The 18,961-nt window shown below is 34.6% G+C and overlaps 1 long non-coding RNA gene across 1 annotated transcript in view; it reads left to right on the top strand.

Annotated features, from left to right (window-relative positions):
- LOC147544312 (uncharacterized) overlaps positions 1-18,961 on the top strand; it is a 73,521-nt gene that overhangs the window by 26,778 nt on the left and 27,782 nt on the right. The gene's annotated exons all lie outside the window — the stretch shown is intronic.

Below are 18,961 nucleotides of genomic sequence, written 5' to 3'. Positions count from 1 at the left end.
CTTTTTAAAGTTCTGTCTTTCCTAATCTTGTCCCCTGTTTGTTTTAATTTCTTTTTCGTGGCGTGAGATAGTAGGGCAGCATCTAGCGGGACCCTATAAACTATACGAGGCTTCTGCACGTGAATGTTCAAATTGTATGTCTACCGTGAAGATGTGAACAAAAGAAATTGTGAGGAAAAAATGGCCCTCCCACTATGTATATCTCCACTCTTATACATCTGCAACCATTTTTGCACAATCATATTTTTTGTTGTCCTATCACAACAACCACGACTATATCTCCATCACCATATCTCCATCACCATACTTGTGCCTCCATATCTTATGATAGTCACCACATACAATCATAACCGTACCACGACCACCCGAACCCACCACTACAAGGGGTTTATTTTTGTAGGGTTATTTATTATTATTTATGTTTTACATTCTGTTCGGCGTTGAAACGCAAAAACTAGCAAAATCGCTGCTTAAGAGCATCTCCAATGGAACACTCTAACAAACACTCTAAAAATCTAGTTGTCAAGTGTCAATTAAAATTCTCTTTCCTAAAGGGCATCTCCAATGCGACACTCTAACAAAAACTCTAAAGTCTAATTGTCAAGTGTCACATAAAGATTCACTTTTCTAAGTCTCAATATAGAGACACTCTAAATTTTTTGGTCTCCAATGGAGATCTCTAAAATCTCTCTACTTAATACACATGTCTAGGGGTGGGAATCGGGCGGGTTCGGACGGGCTCGGGCAACTATGAGCCGGACTCGGGCGGATCGGGCTCGGATAAGCCGAGCCCGCGATAGGAAGTCGGGCGGATCGGGCCGGACAGAAGTCCCAATATCAGTGCCCGTAGCCCGTCCGAGCCCGACTGCCCGAGCGGGCTACATCGGACGCGGGCCGGACGGGCTCGGGTAATTTCAGTAAAAAAATTTAGTAAAATAAAACAAGTAAAACCCTAAGTTCCAAATTCTTTCACAATTCATTTACAACTAAAAAAAAACCCTAATTTTTTAAGTTTTCAATAAACAATTCTCTTTAATAGTGAGGGTAAAAAAAACATCATCAACAATCACAACACAGACATCATCAACAAGTAAAACCCTAATTTTTCAAGTTCCAACATAGACATCATCAACAAGTCCTGTATCATCATCAACAATCACAACTCCAGCAACAACAAAATCGCCCTCTTCCCTCTATACCCATTTCGCCATTATTGAGCTTAAACAAAAGATCTTAAATTCGATTTCAAAAAAAAAAAAATCCAAACCCTTTCTAATTTTATGAACAATGAAAGAAAGCAAGTAAATAAAAGGAATAAAAAAAAAGCTACAGACCCACTCGAACTTGCACAAATCATCAACAACCCAAATTAGGGCATTTCCACCAAACCCTGATTTGCTTCAACAACCCAAAGTTAGGGTTTTTCCACCAAACTCGAATTTGCTTCAACAACCAAAAACAACCCAAAATAGGGTTTTCCCCACCAAACATAATCAAGAACTACTGCTTGCCCGAGAAGATCACCATCAAGAACTTCAACATTTGAGATGAAGGGGTTAAGTGAAGTTAGGGTTAAGTGAAGTTTCTGTTTGAGTTAGAGAGGGAGAGGCGCAGAGAGAGGGAGAGGCGCAGAGAGAGAGAGAGAGGCGCAGAGATAGTGAGAGGGATTAGGGTTTGTGTTTGAGATGAAGGGGTTTTATAAGAGATGAAGGGATGGGTTTAGATCCAACGGTTGATCTCTAATTTAAGAGATACCCTATCTCAGCTATTGGATCTAATTCCACGCAGGTCGCGGGTTCTCGGGCTCGGGTAGCGGACGGGCTTTTCGGGCGGACTTCATCGGGCTCGGGTAACGGACGGGTATAACGGGCCGGGACTCGGATTAGAGGTTATGACCGAGCCCGGCCCAATAAGCCCGATTCATCGGGCCGGGTTAGCCCGGCTCGGAGTGGCTACGGGCAGCGGGCTCTAACGGTCCGGGCCGAACGGGCCGGACCCCGGGGTCTCGGACCGTTTTCCCAGCCCTACACATGTCACTCTTAAATTGAATATGTAAAAAGTAGTTGAAAAGAAAAAATTTCTATTGGTTTAAATTTAAAAGTGACACTTAGAGAGTCTCAAAGAGACACTCTAATTTTAGAGTTTCTCTCTCTAGACACTTTATAATAAATGTGTCCACCTCATAATAGAGTGTCTAACAAAGTGTTCCATTGGAGATGGTTTTTTAACAAAAACTCCAAAAATCATGTGGCACTCTAAGTGTCCCATTGGAGATGCTCTTAGAGACACTCTTACAAAAAAAAAATTGTATCCAATGGAGATTTCTAAAATACCTCTACTCAATGCACATGTCCACTCTTCAATTCAATTGAGAAAAAGTAGTTAAAAACAATGGTTTCTATTGTTTGGAATTTTAAAGTAACACTTAGAGAGTCTCAAAGAGACACTCTAATTTTAGAGCGTCTCTCTTGAGAGTTTCTATTAATAATTGTTTCACATCATCATAGAGTATCTAGTAGAGTGTCCCATTAGAGAAGAGTTTTTAACAAAATCTCTAAAAATTCTAAGTGACACTCTAGATTTAGAGTTTGAGTGTCCCATTGGAGATGCTCTAATTAGCTAGCTCATTAGATTTCACGTGAGAGGTATTCAGTTCGAGTGTCACCATTAGTTATTCACTTTCTTTTTCTTCTAATCTTAATTAAGAATTTGAATAAATACATTTGGGTATACTTTGAGTTTCATATTTATCATGTGTTGCTTTAATTTCCTACATTTTGATAATCTAATAATTCACTTGGCATAGTATGTACAAAACAAACAACACATTAATATTTTTTTCCTTGCAAACGTCGTCTCTTCGGTCTCTCTCATCTCCTCTCTTTCTCTCCTTTGCAAGTCGCGATCTCTCTTATTTTTCTCGTGACTCCCACAAATCTTTGTTTTCTTTTTCTTTTATTGCTCAACATACTTAAATGAGTATGATGCCGTAACATCTTAAACTGGAGAGGTAGTGAACGAAAATGGACTTGATAACCATTACAACCAAGAATTGTTAGCATCTTTGTATTTGTCTCTTGGAAATCCCCCTTTGTTTCTCTTCCACCCCTTCAAAACACCACTTATGTTTATCTCTCCAAATCTTTCTAACTAATCTTTATCTTTCTCAAATTTGTTACTCTAAATCGTGATTTAAAATAGTGTCATTGACAAAACAAACTCCAAAAACCCTAATTTTGGATACTTCACATGGAGAATGAGAGAGTTAATCTTCTCATTGCCCTGTGTCATTCGATTATCTCATAAAAATATTATTATTTTCATGTAAAAAATTGATTTCCTCATTTAACTTTTTCCGCACGAGCAAAAAAAACTTATATTTGAGTCTTTATCCTAAAAAATTATTTTCTAAATTTCAAATAATACTTTCGACAAATAAAAACTTTAGTAAATCAGAGAAGCATTACTTAGAAAAACGTAAGGCCGATTTTGTAGCAAATTCATACGTCAAACTCTTATTCATCAACGATAGATTGTTTTTTCATAGTTAAATTACTTCATTTTTTGTTTATTACTTCGTGTATAAATAATTTTTTTGCTCGCTCAAAAAGGTCTAGACTAAAAATTTTCACCGAACCTTAATCGTCAACCACAATCTTGACCACGTGACGTTCTTAAAAATGATAATTGTCTAGTAAAATCAAAAGATTTTTCAAAAATATCCTCATTTGTGGAGAAGATTATAATCTCTTTTAAGATGTAATGGGATTTTTTTTATATATTATGATTAATACTATTAACACCCAACCTTTGGGTTGTACTTCAATTAAGCCCATTCTTCAATGTTTTTGGATGCTTGTATTTTTTTTGGTTTACATCTAATGTCCCAAATAATTAAAGGTTATTTCCCAAATGGCCCCCTACTTTACGACCAGCTTCCTGCGTAGTCCCCTACTTTAATAAAAATACCTAAATGGTCTCTTTCTTCCGTTATCGTCACATATCAGTTAAATTTTTTTCTCTCTCTCATCACCTCTCTCAGCCACGTCATCTCTCTCTCGTCACCTCATCATCTTCTTCAATAAGTTCGTTGGCCGGTCAAAATTTTCGGCGACCTTATCGGAGAAGATGATGAGGTGACAAGAGAGATGACGTGGTAGATAAAGGTAATGAGATGGAGGAGAGAAAAAAATTGACAGACATGTGACGGTAACGGAAAAGAGGAGTTATCTGAGTATTTTTTATAAAGTATAGGGCTACGTGGGAAATTGGTCATAAAGTAGGAGGTCATTTGGGAAATAACCCAATAATTAAAGAAGAAAAGATGATAAGTGTTTTTCTTGTGTCATTCTTTTTTTTTCAACACGAACCAACCAACAATATATGTATCTGAACCGAGCAATAATAGGTGGAACAATAGTTTCGTGTCTAGCGTGGCACAAAATGTGTTATTCCTAGAATGGTGCAGACTGTAACGTTCCCATGTTGGTCCTTTGTTGTGTCACAGCCACGCATGGAACAACTTGTATCCTTCTGTCGCATGGGTGATAGGTCGCGTCTAAACGAGTATCAGAACTCCAAATTCCAAAAATGCCACAACCCGTTGGGCCAGCATACGGTGTGTGGACACGACACAACCTATCATGGGTCATGAAGCACCCGCGTTGCCTTTTAGTTGCAAGGTCAACGTGTTCACGAGCCACTATTATTAATTATGTGGAAAACAAAATAGAAAAATGGACGAATTTTATTGCCAACTCAAGCACAAATATACATAAATCAGAGTATAGTCAATGCCTCCGGCATATTAATTTTGTTCGATGCATTATTCGTTTCATCATTGATTTCTCATTCATGTAATGAAACTCATAATTAGCAACCTAGAATTAACAACAATAAACATACGATAAAGAATTAGAAAAGAAACTATTGGGAGTTGGATTCCCTTCATGGCTTCAAATCATAAGCAAACTATTTTTTTATAGATATCAAACCCTCCCTAAAAAGATTGGTAATATGTCAACACTTGGTTGCCCAAGTAGTTGATAGTGTTGACATAAACTCCAAACCGTAGAGGTCCCAGGTTTGATTCCCATAAGAAGTGGAATCCATGGTTATTGAATTTGGGTTATAAAAAGTACAAACAATATTATAAATTTGTCGGGCTTTAGTCCTCTTTCATTTTTTGGTTTAACTTAGGCGGTTATCGTGCTTATCAGATCTCATGATGTATCAATGTCTTGTAACGACTAACGTAGATTATCGTTGATTTCTCAAAAAAAAGATTTTTAATACCGATAAAATACGAAAATGGTTGTGTGGGTAAAAAATTATCATACTAGGTTTCCACCGCGTCCTACGAATGCGATAGATCCCTCTTGGCTAACGTCGGAGATGACAATTAAATCAAAATTCCTAAGAAGAACTCTCTGGATATGAAAACACAAAGAACAATGAGTACGAAATTAAGATGATGTCGATTTTGGAAAGAAAATAAAGAAGATAAGGGAGAATAAATAGGAAAGAGATACTAACCAACTCATAAAAAATTCGTGATAGAAAATCGTGAGTAGGGAAAGAAATACGTGTGTAGTAGTTATTGTAGGTATCTGTCAAACTCCTTTTGTAGGGAAAGAAATACGTGTTTAGTGGTATCTGTCAAACTCCTAATAAAAATAAACGGCTAGACTTATCCCTCATGTAACCGACTGACCTGTTTTAATATGTAGGATATTATCATAATAACTTAAAATACCTAGATATTTTATATTAAGTAGAAGTTACCAAAAAATTATTGGTAATATTAGGTTAAGTTTAAAATAATATTGATAATTATTATTCAGGTCATTTTCTTATTGTTTGGTTCCCAAAATACCTTGTATATTAGAATCATGTTCTCTCTCAAGAAACTCAAAAAAGTTTAGGGTTTTTTTCTTCTTCTCGATTCTTCTTCCCCTTGTTCTCTTATCGTCTACTTCTATGTCTTTTCAGATCTTCTCCTGTTTTATCTTTTCCGAATGAAACCATGAAAGAGATGAAACCTAAAGGTTACTATTGCAGAAGAGTTAGGGTTTGTGATCTAGTTATTACTAATTTTTCTTCTTCTTCCTTGTGCACACAAAACTAATATCATAAGTTATGGAATCGAGGGAATGGCAACTGGTTCAGTTGTTCAACTAGCCTATTTGATTCGGTTCTTCTTAGGTCACTATATCAACATGGTCATGTATAGTGTCCTTCCCTTTGATCACTTATTGTTTTCGAGGTTTGGTTTTGGTCGAGATGTTCTCCCATCTGTTCTAGAGAGAGAAAGAAAGTTGTTGATTAGTCTCTGGATTAATCCTTTTAGTTGCTTCACGGACTCAGATGTTTTCTTTTGGTTCAGATCGATGGTTGTTGTAATCACACCTACTGTTGTTTTGTGATGATGATGACTCTGAAGAAATTATTTTTCTCTCTCTCTTTCTTAAAACTGATACCCTAACTTTGATGATGATGAATCTGATGTTAACGATAAATTTGATGTTAATGATGATGTAGATGATTATGCGCACCCAAATCTGAAATCTAAATTTACTTGATGACGAAGAATAGGAAAAATTTTAAATTTGAAGAAGAAACTTCGTTTTTTTATCATTTGCAAATTGAGTTTGTAAAATTTGCAACCTGGGATTACATTCTGCAAAAGTTGCAAACGGGTTAGTTTGCAACTTACATTTTGCATATCCAATTTACAGAAAAGCTAATGAAGAATCCTTTTTGTTAAATAAAGGTACTGAAAGTGAATCTTGTTAGAAAGCTAAGGAAGAATCTTTTCTAAATATATAAATTTCATAGAAATCTGACATCTCCAGAAAAAATATATAAATTCAAAGTTTAAAGAAAAAATAATAAAAGAATTATTTATACAAAATAACAAAAGGGTATTTTGGTCTTTGTATACTTTTTAGCTTGAATAACAATTATGAAATATTTATATTTTTTTAATTATTTTCAATATTATTTTGACCTATTTGATTAAAATTTCTAAATATAAAGGTGAAGAAATTCATGGCATAAAGAATTGTGATAAATTTATAAAATTGAAGTTATGAGATAAGAAAGAGAAACAAGGGAGTTTAGAGCGATCTCCAATGCTAAACTTAAAAAAAAAAACTCTATTTGGCTTATGTGTTGAGTCTCAATTGAGATTCTCTTTCCTATGTGGCTAACTTGAGTATCTCTAATTCAAGTCCTTCTCCAATGCAACACTCTAAAAAACTCTAATAGATACACATGTCACGCATACATTTAATAGGAAAAAGTGATTGAGAAAGAAAGGATTTTTATTGGTCCAGAAATTAATTTGATGACTAGGACACTTAAGACTCTCAAAAGAGATCTCAAAAATAGAGTTTCTAGTTGAGGCATCTTAAAACTTAATGCATCTCCAATGCAAATCTCAATCTTAGAAACTCGGAGTTCCACGTGTTAAGTTTGTGGTCATCCAACTCAAAACGAATTGGCATTGAGTGGAGAAGACCTAGACATTATATTCTTGGTTGCTAGTTACCCATTCTCCCATGTGGGACTATTCTCCACACCCCCTCACGTGTGGCGTTCTTTGAGCCTAACACGTGTGTTTTTTTCTTTACGGGGGACGTGGAACACGTGTGGTTTTTAAGCCTGTCACATGTGGGCCTAGCTGTGATACTATGTTAAGTTTGTGGCCATCCAACTCAAAGCCAAATGAGAATAGTCCCACATGGGATAATGGGTAACTAGCAACCAAGAATATAAAGTATAGGTCCTCTCCACTCATTGCCAATTGGTTTTCAGGTTGATGGCCACAAACTTAACTCCACGTAGGACTTTTAGAATTTTTATCTTAAAATTCATCTCCAATGCAAAACTCAATTCAAATCTCCGAAATGACGTGTCGAGGGTGGAATGGAGATATCTCAAGAGGACACTCCGTTTCTATAGTGTCCTCTTGAGATATCCCTAAATGCCAACTCAACATTTTCATATATTTTAATGAAAAGAAAAAATGTCACATAAGCAATTTTTGGAGTTTTAGAGTGTTGCATTGGAGAAGTCCTTCGAATTGAAGATCTCAATCTTGACAAATAGGAAAGAGAAAAATTAGAGATTGACATTTGAATATCGACACGTAGGATTTTTAGAGTTTCTTTTGAGTTTTGCACTGGAGATGCTCTTAATACTTCCACATCATCTTAAGATCTCAATTAAGTTTTGCATTGGAGATGTTTTTTCTCAAAAAAAACTCTAAAATCCTAGGTGACACTTAAGATTTTAAGATTGAGTCTTGCATTGGAGATGCTCTTATAGAAGAGTTGTAATTATATGCACTACAAAATTTTAAAAAAAAAATGCATGCATTGTAACTTTTAGATTAGTAAAAATAACTTTTGAGAAAATAGCTGTAATTTAGGTATTATAGTACTGAAAAAAAAAATCTAGTTGATTTGTTATATAGATTTAAAGAAAATTTAGAGAATGGGTAGTTACCAAACAAAGAATCAAATTGTTTGGAACCCAACAACATAAACTAAAAGAAAAGAGTTCAAATATTCCCACTAAACTCTTGCGCACCAAAATGCCTACTTCATTTATTGTGACTTACAAGAATAAAAAATTATATTAAAAAAGTGTTAATGTCAAATGATGTGAAACCCACCTTGCCAAATGTTTGATTTTGTACCTTTAAATGTGGAATTGTTAAAGCAATATTCAAATCCTTATTTTTTACCTTCTCTGGAGTAGATAAAATTTCAACTTCTTTCAACAAAAAAAGAAAATGATAAAATTTCAACTCCTATGTAGTCAAAATTTAGATTATGTGTCATATAATCTATGAAGTGTCACTACAAATCACCTTCTTACAAATGTTAGTTTCTCTTATGTCCCCATCTCTCTGCTATAATTAACAATTGTTTGACTTTGCTTTACTTTATGTATGTTCAAATAATAAAGTGCACTGTCTAAGCCAAGAAGGAAAGAGAAGACACCTTTTTCTTTGCTTTAGCCCATGTCAAGTTAATAGTTATTGTTTTTTTCATAAAAAAAAAAAAAGTTAATAGTTATTGTAATAACATTTTGCTTTAATTTATGCGATTTAGTTTAACAAAAAAAAAAGTGAACATCCGGCTTTCTCAAAAAACACAAATTACAGTGAAAGAAATGTGGAGAGTAAAGGAAAAATGTTTAAGACCCGAACTAAGTTACTCCCCAACACATCCTCTAATATTGAGCGTGTGATTTTCCCTTTTTCACTTTGTTTCTTTTACAGAAGCCCTAGTTTCTGTCAAATCAAAAGTTTGTTCTCGTACATTTTGCATTTTCACTACTTAAACTCTTACAACCAGACTTTTCTTAGTGAAGGTTCAACCTGTAAAAAATATATAAAAAAATTCTCTCAAATTGGGTGGAAAACGTTCTTTTGCTTTATAAGTAATGTTATCTTTACTATAGAGATAAAAGTAACAATTTGAGTTATTAGGCAAAACTATGTCGAAAAAGAGGTTTAATATTGCAAAAAGGGTTTGTGCAATTCCAATCTCCTATAAGATATATTATACTAATGGACTTTTCTTTTCTTTTTCCTTTTTCATACGGGTGTATTGAAATATTTTCTCCTTTTTTTTTTTTTTTTTTTTGTTGAGAAATATATTTTCTCCTTGCAACTCCAAACAAAATGAAGAATATTAATTTGACTAGAGTTGTGTTTATTGTGGTGGGAAAGTTGATAGTAGTGGTGGGTGTAGAGGTGGTAGATCTTCTCTGTCTCAAACAAAATTTATTTTCAAATATACTAGTACATTGTTCTAGTGTTCTTCCAGTAAATGATGTGTTTTTCTTATTTACATAAAATATCTCCCTCGTGCGTCCTAAAATCTAAATCTAAATATTTTTATCTTTTCTCAGTGAAGTGATTGGTTCGTACTCATAATCAGCAAAAGGAAATTGTGTAAGATTTGGAAGGAAACTCGTTAATGCACCTAAAGGTATACTATATCAAGCTACAATTATACATATCTTTATAAAGAATAAATTACCTCAATGATTTACAACAACTCGTGTATTATCTTTATGAAGAGTTCGAAACTGTTTGGACAATAATACTTCAACCTAAATCATCGTCTCTAGTTTTTGCTTTACTTTAGCTTTCTGCATTTGTCATGCTCGGATCCAACTAATGCACCTAAAGATATAGTTTTTCCTTTTCCCCAAAAATACTTTCAAAGGAATTTCTGCTCGGGCTAGAATTACCTTAATGAGGTTACCGGGTCTTCTTCTACTTACCTAGTGTCCATTATAGTCACCATCAAAGAGTAAAGAGAACGAACCCCACAAGGCCATGATAATGAATTAATGCTAGTATATTTTTTCGATAAGATTATTTAAATTCCAAAAATTATAGACTTTTTAGAAATCAACCTTTGCCATAATTAAATTGTACAGTCGTAAGTCATAACTCCACGAGAGAACTAAAATCTTCATGAATTTCAATTATTGAGAAATATTTAATACTAGGTGAGGTCTTTGTGTTTAGTACGGATGATAAGTCATCCACCTCAAGAACTTTAAATGCAATGGTCATAAATGAAAAATTAGAACATTAGTTTTGCTGAAGTTTTTTTTTAACTTCTTCTTCTCCAACCATCTCCTTCTTCTTCTCCAACCATATCCTTCCTTCTTCTTCTCTCTCTCTCCTTCCTCTTCTCTCTCTCTCTCTCTCTCTCTCCTTCTTCTTCTCTCTCTCCTTCTTCTTCTCTCTCTCTTCCCCTCTTCTCTCTCTCTCCCCCTCTTCTCTCTCTGTTAGGTTTCCGGCGGAGGAAACCCTTCTCCGGAAACCGTCTGGATCTGGGGAAGAGAGAGAGAAGAAGAAGGAGAGAGAGAGAGAGAGAAGAGGAAGGAGAGAGAGAGAGAAGAAGAAGGAAGGAGATGGTTGGAGAAGAAGAAGGAGATGGTTGGAGAAGAAGAAGTTAAAAAATAAAAATAAAATGGTGGTCGCCGGAAATGATGTCGCCGGCGACATTTTCCGGCGACCTTATGTGGACGAATATGACGTGGCAATTGTTTAGTGAGGTGGACAAAGAGAAAGAAAATACATTTAATTTACAAAATTGTCATAAGGGTAGAATGGAGAAGCTTACAAAAATATGTTGGGGCCAAACAGGAAATTGGGGCCAAAACGAACTGCCGACACAATTGGGGGCCAAATCAGCCAGTTGGTCACAAATCGGGGGCCAAAACGGAATTAACCCTTTTTTTTTTTGATGAAAATAGTTTTGCTGAAGTTGAAAGATGGAAAGAGGATGAACCACTAGAGGATTATTTTAAAGAGGTTTTAAGGAATTGTTGTTACCCACCGATAAACTCTAATGCCCAATATTTACAAATACATGACAAAACATTTAATTATACAGTCTATACGAATTTATTTTAAGGAAGTTTGATCAAAATCCCCTATAATTTTTTTTCGGTAAAAAAGACCAGTCAATCTTTTTTAGTCTTCAGCTCTTTGTGCACTTTTTTAATTAATTTGCAACAATTTGCGATAGTTTTATAACATTTTGCAACACCTTGTAATAATTTTGCAACACTTTGCAACAATTTTGCAATAGCTATGCAACACCTTGCACAACTTTACAACACCGCTTTTTGTAAAAAAAAGTTAGGTTGTTAACCAAACAAAATACAAATATTTGAATTTTTAATCAAAAAATAATGCATTTTAAAGGTTTTTTATCGAAAAAAATATAACTTGTCTTTTTAATTAAAAAGAGTTTTAATTAGGTTTGATTCCAAAAGAGTTGAAGACGAAAAAATATAACTTATCTTTTTAATTAAAAAAGACGAAAAAACATAACTTGTCTTTACAACACCCAATTTTCTGCTTATTTTAGAATTCAGTTTAATTAGACAATAACACGTATGTCTAATTATTAAATCGCTTTATATTTGGGGCTCCAAAAGAGGAATATTTTAAGTATCTATCGGAGTTTTTGGTTTATCGTATCAAAATTTTAGAAAATTGTGTTCTTAAACTCCACATTAGTTTTTATCGTATTAAATTTTTAACAGATAACATTTTTTAGGTTCAAAGTAACTTCAAAAAATGTTTTTTTCTTTTCTATTTAAAGAGTGAGAGAAAAGAATGTCCAACCGAATAAGGGACACGAGCCGTGGCTCACTTTACTCTTCATAAGTAAAAGTGAAACAGAAGGGAGAAGGACATGAAAGGTGTAGAGAGTAATTTTCAACTAAACATAAAGAAGGACAAAATGGATATTAACTAAATAGTACAAGGGTACTTTAGTAACAAGGTCAATTTGATTCCAAGAAAGCCACGTAATCCATCCTCGTACGCATTTACTCTACTATTTATCTTTCTTTTCTCGAAAAAATAATATTTTTAATAATTACATTTTTTTTCTTTTTTTAAAAATGAAAAAAATATTAGGTCCACCAATCAACTTGTCATTTTCTATCGTTAGTGCGCGGTAGCTGTCGAGTCAGACTTTTCTTTGATAAGCTTATTAACGTATCACTGATAAAGTAGTTTACTTATCACTACTTTAAGAAGAGCATCTTAAATAAGCTAAACAACTTATCTGACACATCGCTCTCCTTGAAATTGTTACATACATTATTATTTTCTCTCTCTACTCTAGTGTACTATTAAAGACATATTCCCACTCACAACTATTCAAATGACACGTGTCGGTTTCAATCAAGTATTCCTTACAGGTTTCACGTGTGATGTTAGTGATTTAACTTTTTTATGGTGGTAAACCGGTCCTACCTGTAAGCAAGTACCCTTTTTCACTTTGACGAGAATCAACGTATTTGAGATCTAATGAATCCCGTATATAACCCGAAAGATATAATCCAACGGCCTGTAGTTGTTGTTCGTCCCGGACGAAATGGATGTAATCGGATGCGAAATGGATGTAATCGGATGCGTTGGATTAGGTTAATCGGGATTTCCAGTTCGGTGCAAGTGGCATTGTTGCTTTAAATTAGAATAGGTCTATGGGGAAATGAATACTCCTAAAAACTAAAATAGTGAAGTTGGAAAATGTCAGTTTAACATGGGTAGATTAGGAACCGACACATAAATCCCTTCCCAACGAGCTTAACCCTAAGATCCGGAATTCCCATACTTACGTCAAATATGATTGAATCCCAAGTAGATTATAGAATTAACATTACTATGTATTGCATAGATTTTTTTTTGTTGCAAGATATGTTGCATAAATTTTGTCCACGAACATTACTATACGTCGAATTGTGTGAGTAACTTTTTTTTTTTGCTTTTTATCATTTTATAACCCGTATAGCTTGTTTTGTCTATTCCAGCTTAATTTGTGGAAGTCATATTCTTCGTTATCTAAAATTATTTAGAAAGAATCATATGTATGACTAAAACTATATTCAAATTTCATTGTCAATATGTCTAGATTTTTAAAGAAAATTATCAATTTATTTTTTTTACTGAAAAGGTATATGAACAAAAAGATGTTGCATTTTAGAGCAAAATTTACTACTGAAAGAATATTTGTATGTTAATCATAATTTATTTTCTATGATTGTAATATTTGTCAACACTTATATACAACTAGAAAAATTATAGATGTAAAGACCATCAAATTTGTAAAAGTTTTACACAGACTATAAGAAAACTAATGACTGTTTGTGTGTTTCTTGTGTGAGATTTCATCAAGACAGAACCATCTAAAAATCTAGCAGATGGGAACAATTACAAAAGTATTGAAATGGTGTAATATTTTCTACTAATATCACCTTGGAATAAATTGAAGAGCAATGGAACATTAAAACAATCACAAATAACGTGGCTGAAGAAGTAGTAGTCAAATACCAATAATATTGAAATATTTTTTTTTTTGTTGAAAAATAATATTGTAATATGTGCAAACATTTTAAGAAGCATCAAACAACTCTTGCATCCCAAGGATAATTAAAATGCATTAAAGATGCCAGGAACATAAGCATTTCCCCTAGGCTCAAAGTACCAACATGATCAGATTATTAAATGAATTTTATATTGGGGGAGCACTTACTCACATAGTCAATTGGGTCAAGTATGATTAATTATTCAATTAAGTACAAAAAGCAAAACCTATTAAACACACAAATATCTATGGACTAAATTACTAATGTAGTATTCTTTTGTGATTTCTTCTAATTTTGACTGAGAATTAGAATAATCCATAAAATTAATTAAATAAATGAGCTTTCTTTGTTGAACATATAAAATATAATGACTTAATCTATAATTTAAACTAACATATAAGGTTTGGCCCATAATAATATAAGTAGCTTAAGAAGTTTCATTAAGAGAAATTATATTTTCAACACTATGATCTAAACAGTTACTCACGAGAATTATATTAAAAAATTACTCTAGATGAGACTTCAAAATAAGTCTCTGACTACGTATTTGTGAGAATGAAGAACAAACTTGAAGACCAACTGGATTAACTACCATCGAGTTGTTAAGTTATGGTGTCTCCTAGTGTTTTAAGTGGAATATCAGACATCTAATGTCTGACACTAGTATTCCCAAGATCTCATGCATAAGCTAATAATGTAACTAAGTTAACTAGTTTAGTGATTACCTTAATCACTAGTTTCTCCTCGAACCTTTCTAATAGCTTGAGAAGACCAAGAGCTCCAATTGTAGCTCCTCTACTTGAGACACCGAGCAATCAACTTGATATCACACCTTGTTGTTAGTTATAACTCCAATGGTGGTTAGATGAAGAACAACTTCTTCTTCGACTAAATAGATAGTTGGGACAAATTTTCTTTTACTTATTCTACTTGATGTTGTAGAATAAGAGAGCTCCTTGAGAATTTTCCATACCTTATTCAAGTCTTAAGAGACATATATAGAGCCCTAAGTTAGAGTCCCACCCTAATTAGGTTTCCTAAAAGCCCCTTTTGAATAAGATTAAGGAAACACACGAAACTAGTTTCTATTTTCCTTGATTTCCTTAACATGGTCGGCCAAGATATGTCCTAAAAGGGCAGATCTGGTCAGTCCACTTAGGCTGGTCAGTCAAGCATGCCCGACCCCTATAATGGGCCCAAAAGTCTCTTTTAGGTGCCCGACCCAATTTCCCTTCATTCGGGCCTTTGTACTATCTTTGCCTCATCTCTCTTTAGGCCAATCAGACATATTTGAGGGTCTCACTCATGTTCATATGTCTCATCCCTCTAGTCATATCTTCCGATCAAATTGACACTCTTTGGTGTAATCCGATGTAGGAACCGGTCGAAGTTAGCCGCGAATTACCCCGTAACTCGAGGATCGTAGTTGGTTTTCTAGCTAAAAATTACGATCCCTAAATCGTCCGGACTTGATGATCTTCTTCATCAATTGTCCTACCCGACAAATTGTTCGATTGCATCTCTGGTCGAAGGACATCTCCTTCACGAGTATCTTCAAGTGGGTTGGTGCAGTTGGGTCTCTCCTAAGGGCACTCACACATAAATGTGTGACTCTCACGTGTGATGTCTGAGATTAGTTAGTTAGTTAATTAGTTTTCTTGTTAAGCATTGTAACTAACTCTTTCACTCTCTAACTAACTCTCCCTCTCTCTCTAGAGATCTGTACTATAAAGAGAAACACTCTTGTTTCTATTCATTCGATGAAAGATTACTATTCATGGTATCAAAGCCCTAAAGTGTTTCAATTCATTGAAAGTTAAAAAACCTAATTGGGACAAAAGGAATGAAAATCAAAGAAGTTGGATCTTCCGTCATCTAAGAATCGGAGCCTCAATCTTCTCTGTAATAAAAAAAACGAATTGAATTTTCTGCATCCAAGAATTAGAGAAACAAGTTCTTCCCATGGAAACCCCTCAAATCCAAAGCATGAACCCTAATTCAGGCCAGGTTACTCATAATGCTAATCTTACAAATTTAATTTATGTTCGGGTTAGATGGTTCTGATTTTCTAATATGGAAAGATCAAATAAAGAATGTCTAATTGGTAATGACTTAGTTTGCTACATAAATGGTACCTATAAGGAGCCCCCACAATTAGTTGTGATTGAAGGTAGAGATATAGTCAATCCAGCTTACCTTCATTGGGAGAAAATGATAGTTTCGTTAAAGCTGTTATTAAAGCAACCATAAATCAGTCTATAGCTCCTGATATTGATCTTGGATTGAAAACAACCAGAGATATCTAGAAATACCTTGAGATGATTTGTCTTCAAGAATTTGAAGCTAAGAAGTCTTTGTTGAGAAACAAACTTCAGAACATCAAGAAAGGCAATGCCTCTATATCAGAGTACTTGAGCAAGAGAAAGAACCTAATTGACTCCTTGGTAGGTGTGAATGACAGGGTCAGTGATGGTGGATTGTCTAGAATAACTTTACAAGGTCTAAGAAAAGAATAATCCCAATTTGTTATAGCTATTCAAAATAGAGATGGAGTTCTATTTTTTGCAGAACTAAGGAGTAGGTTGACTCATCATGAGCACTAGTTAAAGGAACAAGAAAATGATGATTGTGAGTCGTACTTTGTCAAGAAACGTCAACATAAAAATACTATGGGATCACCATTTCAAAATCAAGGATTGATAGGTCAAAATCAGACCTTTGAAGTATCTCAACCAAGATTAATGAATAGACAAAGTACAAAGCCGAATACCCCTCAACCAAGAAATGCCTTCTTTGATTTCACTACCGTTCCCTGTGATATTTGCTATAAGTGGGGACATACTGCTAGACAATGTAGAATGAGATTCAAATATTTCTTAGAACCTTCTTTAAGTAAACCAATTCAAAGAACTTTTGCAAACTTACATTTGCAAGAGATTGAAGAAGAAGAAGAAGAAAACGATGAAGATGAGCTTGGAGACCAACAAATTGAAGAAGAGGAACAAGATCATTATATTATTGAGGAGGCCAACTTATCCTGTCAAAATAAGAAAGACAAGAAATTGATAGCATATATATACAGGAGCCACAAGTCATATGACTCACACAAAAGGAAATTTGTGTGGTAGTACACCTTATAATGGTCAAATGGAGTTATGATAGGAAATGGAAGTCCTTGAGTATTGATAACACATGACAAGCTACTGTCCTAGCTGGTACAATTTCATTTCAGCTCAAGAAGGTACTTCATGTATCGAATATACAAAAGAACCTACTATCCATTTCCAAGTTCATAAAAGAAAACTTCAGCAGTGTTGAATTCTTACCATGGGGTTTTCTCATCAGAGATTTATGGTCCAAGGAGGTTCAAGCTGATGGACCAATGGTTAATAACCTGTATAGTATTGATTTCACCATCAATCCTTATACCACCACTCCAAATAGGTCAGAAGAGGCATACTCAGTCAGTGCATCAGCCAAGACTTGGCATAATAGGCACGGACATCCTTCAAGAGATGTTATTTTGGGTTTAGAGAAGAACTAAACGATCAAATTAACTTTAAGAGACTTCTACTCTGTGTGTTCTTCTTGTCAATTGAGTAAAAGCCAGAGATTGCCATTCCCACTATCTGAAAGCATCTCTACTGATCCTCTTGAACTCATTCATTGTGACATTTGGGGACCAGCTCCCATCACCACAAAAACAGGTGTTAGGTACTACATATTGTTCATGGATGACTTTAGTAGGTTCTTTTGGATATATCTTATGAAGTTTAGATCAGATATTTTTGGTTGTTTTCAACATTTTAAAAAACACTATGAGAATTTACTTTCAGTATCCATCAAGTGTTTTCAAAGTGATGGAGCACCTGAGTTGGCCAAGGGAGAATTTCAGGCTTATTTGAACAAATGTGGTATTCTATTTAGAAGCTCTTGTCCCTATATTCCAGAGCAAAATGGGAAATCTGAGAGAAAGAATAAATAAATCACTTTAGTGGGAAATACCTTGCTAGTCCAAGCTTCTATGCCTAAGTACTTCTACTTTCATGCTTTTGATACTGCTTCATATCTCATAAACAGAACACCAAACAAGGTGCTTTCATTTAAAACAACCTATGAGATTTTGTTTCATAAGACTCCCAACTATTCTATGATTAAAGTATTTGGATCAGTTTGTTACCCATATTTAGGAGATGACGTGACTGATAAACTAAGTCACAGGTCTGCCAAATGTGTCTTCATTGGGTACAACCCTACTCATAAAGGCTATCAATGGCTTGACTTGTCTACTAACAAAGAATATGTCTCTAGACATGTTATATTTGATGAGTCCTGATTTCCATTTGCTGAAAACACCACTCCACCTCTACTTCATCTGAAGACAAGGGTTCAGTGTATACCATCTTGCCATTACCACCTCTTGCTTCAAGTTCACTCCAATCCATCCCTTTTTATCATAATGACTACTTCTTACATGATCAAGAGGTTTCATTCACCTTCTCTTCTTCCTCCTTCCCTTCAATGTCATTATAGAACCTTGTCGCCCCCCCCCCCCACTTTAGATAGTTCACCATCTCTAAGTGAACCTTCTCTACCCTCCTCATCCTCTCAAAATGTGAATACTCATCATCTGCAGACAAGACTTAAGAGTGGGATATCAAACCAAAAGACATTCCTGACCATGCATCCCACTTCACTGCTCCTCATGCTCTACCTATATGTATCTCCTTCACTATATCCTATATAGCTTCTATATCTCCCATTCATGAGACCAAATCCTATAAGGAGGTTGTTCAATCTAAACACTGGCTTCAAGTAATGAGGACAAAATATCAAGCTCTCCTTCAGAACCATACTTGGACTTTGACTCCTAAGTTACCTTCAATGAATGTTCTTGGGAGTAAATGGATGTTTAAGGGGAAATACAAGTCAGATGGCTCTCTAGAGAGATACAAATTTAGTCTTGTGGCCCAGGGGTATAACCATCAAGAAGGACTTGACTACCAGAAACTTTCAGTCTTGTTGTCAAAACTCAGAC

This window comes from Eschscholzia californica, unplaced genomic scaffold (assembly GCF_041429995.1).
Source record: "Eschscholzia californica isolate CP2 unplaced genomic scaffold, dmEscCali1.0.p SCAF_4, whole genome shotgun sequence".
In the NCBI taxonomy this organism is placed as follows: domain Eukaryota; kingdom Viridiplantae; phylum Streptophyta; class Magnoliopsida; order Ranunculales; family Papaveraceae; genus Eschscholzia; species Eschscholzia californica.
The sequence above is the reverse complement of the archived record's forward strand: the minus strand, read 5'-3'. Positions and strand labels throughout refer to the sequence as shown.